General features: G+C 46.9%; 1 pseudogene; it reads left to right on the top strand.

Annotated features, from left to right (window-relative positions):
• Positions 1-315: 315 nt before the first annotated feature.
• LOC138259707 (glutathione S-transferase P 1-like) lies at positions 316-2,505 on the top strand (annotated as a pseudogene).
• The last annotated feature ends 560 nt before the right edge of the window (positions 2,506-3,065 follow it).

Here is a 3,065-nt window from a genome sequence, read left to right as displayed (position 1 = left end):
CTTGCAAGACTCCTCAAGGAATCCTCTACATCCTCTGCTTCAGCTTCTGACCGCCGGATCAACCGCAGACAGCTCCAGGAACCACTGTAACTGCAACAAAGCATCCAGGATGACTCCTGTGACCTGCAACTTCAGCTCCAGCCAGCATTTGCAACAGTTTCCAAGGTGTGCATGCTCTGAGGACTCCCTGTCTTCATCCTGCACCAGAAGAACCAAAGGAATCTCCCATGGAGTGATGGAGTCACTTCCCTGCTCCTGCAGGCTCCCTTCTGCGACAACGACTGGTCCTCTGGGACTCCTCTCCTGATGACGAGCATGCTCCCTGAAATACAGGTGGTAGACAGATATGACCCAGACTGTCCTAAGGTCCAGCTGTCCAAGTTTGGTGAAGGTAAGAGCTTGCCTTCCCCGTTTGCGACAGTACCCCTGTGCACCGGGTCATCTTCAGCTCCTTGGGCTTCTGTGCATTTCTTCCAAGAATTCTTCATGCACAGTGAAGCTCATGTCCCCAGCACTCTATCTTGCGATGCACAACTCACTGAGTTGTTCTCCAGCGGCGTGGGACCTTCTTTTGTTGTGCTGCACCAACTGCACTTTGCATCTTCATGTCCTGGGACTCCCGTGGGTGCTGCCTGGTCTTCTGTGGGCTCTGCCCAGTGCTGAGTGCCCCCTCTGCCTCCTCAATCCAAGTTGAGGCCCTGAGGTCCCTCTTGGGTCCAGGCAGTGCCATTTTGACACAAACTGCGACCTTGCTTGAACCAAGGCTTTTTGGATGAATCCAGAGATGCAAACAGCCTGCATCCAACATTTCGATGTGGGACATCTCCTGCACCATGCAGGAACCCGAAGCCATCTTTGGTGCTCTTCTGCAGACTTCTTCTAACTGGAGAATCCACTTTTGCACCATCTTCTAGGTTGGCAGGGGCTCCTGTATTTCCTGGCATCTTCTGCGATTTCTGAACTTGGTCTCCTCTCTTCACAGGTCTTCAGGTCCAGGAATCCACCGTTTGTTGATATCAGTCTTGCTTGGTTCTTGCAATATCTCTTATCACGGCTTGTAGTGTGTCCTCAGGAAACTTGCAGTATTTTACTCCTACTTTCCGGGGCTCTGGGGTGGGGTACTGTACTTACCTTTGGTGTTTTCTTACACTCCCGGAGCCCCTCTACACACTACAACTGCCTAGGGGGAATTCATGATTCGCATTCCACTTTCTTAGTATATGGTTTCCGTTGCCACTAGGCCTATTGCATTCTATTGTATTTTCTACTGTTTGCACTATTCTATGACTATTTACTTACCTCATTTTGGTCTCTAGTGTATATATTGTGTAAAACACTTACCTCCAGAAGGAGTATTACTTCTAAGATATTTTTGGCCTTGTGTCACCAAAATAAACTACCTTTATTTTTGGTAACACTGAGTATTGTCATCTATTGTGTATAAGTACTGTGTAACTATAGTGTTATTGCAGGAGATTTGCATGTCTCGTAGTTCAGCCTAAGCTGCTCTGCTACAGCTTCTTCTAGACAGGCTAAGCTGCTAGAACACTGCCTACATTTCACTAATAAGGGATAACTGGGCCTGGTGTAAGTACCTTAGGTACCCACTACAAACCAGGCCAGCATCCTACATGGTGGTACAAGAGTTTTCTCAAAGTCTGATCTACTGACAGGAAGGCCATGCATAAACAAGTGAAATCAATGATGAACAGTCTCTCAAAACAAAAGTCCTTCAAACACTTTTTCCATAACCATTTCATTTATCATTTTCCATTGATCAGCTTCTGCGTATAAGGGTCTACGTATTTGGCCCCAATCATTATTGGCCTCCTCAGGACCACAGAAAGATAAAAAAGTTATCTGTATAAATCAAATGGCTCCTCTGGTCTCCTCCTTTCCAGTCTGCTGGTGCTGCAGCAGAAATGCCACCCACCCCAGCCCTACCTGCCTCAGCAGTATCCCCAGCGTAGACACCCTCACAAGCAACATGCACGACTACACCTTCATCTACTTCAGCGTTCAAGGTGTATGGCCAGCTCCTGAGCTTTAAAGATGGAGACTTCGAGCTGCACCAGTCCAAAGCCCTCCTGTGCTACCTGGCCCGGAACCACGATTTGTACAGAAAGGACAACCATGAGGCCGCCTGCATTGAGATGGTCGCCGATGGTGTGGAGGACCTGCGCATACCAAGGTGATCTACCTGAACTGCGAAGATAGAAATGGTCAATACATTGAAAACCTACCTAAGATCTCTGACCCTTCAAGTGTTTCCTGTGCAGTAACCATCACAGGAAAAGGTTTGTTGTCGGAAACATTATATCATACACATACTATGTTCTCCTGGATTTTGTGCTCACTTACCTGGGACTTGTTCCAGACTGCCTGAAAGACTTCCCTCTCCTCCACGTGTACGGTGAGTGCCTCTCTGCATGACCTAACCTCAAGGCCTTCCTAGAGTCAGATGCCTGCAAGATCCGGCGGATCAATGGGAATGGCAAACAGTGATCTCCAGTCGAGTTTGAGCACTGGTGTGAGGTGAACCACCCTAATCTACTGGCTCTTAGTTTAGAAGATGTACTTCTGACACCCACTTGCCTCTTCTACCCAACTAGAAGTAGCCTTTACGCCCAAGTGTTTGGCCGCAAAGCACCCTTTATCAACCTGCATCTGTAAGCTAAGGGCTCATTCACCAGCACGTTGTTTAATCCCCAATTTTATTAAGAGCCACTTAGTTTCCTTACTCAAAGCACTACTTGCACATAGCCCGAGAGGAAACCCTGCAACTTAATTATATATATCAGTTCCAAGATACTTCGAAGTATTCAGGTCTTCCTCATGACCATGACTCCACCAACTAGTTAAATTAGTAGTGGTAGTTTAATATCCAAAGCTTCTTGCATCTGTCCATGATACTCACACACATCTCCAGCCGACTGAACTATACATCATTGCGGGGTATATTCACAGGGCAAATCACCACATATGTTTGTTAGGACCCAGAAGTATACATATAACAAAACTCTCATGATTTATACCAATATAGAATCCCTTTACCATCACATGGT

This window comes from Pleurodeles waltl, chromosome 9, assembly GCF_031143425.1.
Source record: "Pleurodeles waltl isolate 20211129_DDA chromosome 9, aPleWal1.hap1.20221129, whole genome shotgun sequence".
NCBI classification, from domain to species: domain Eukaryota; kingdom Metazoa; phylum Chordata; class Amphibia; order Caudata; family Salamandridae; genus Pleurodeles; species Pleurodeles waltl.
Note: the sequence above shows the minus strand (reverse complement) of the source record. Positions and strands in the feature narration are given on the sequence as shown.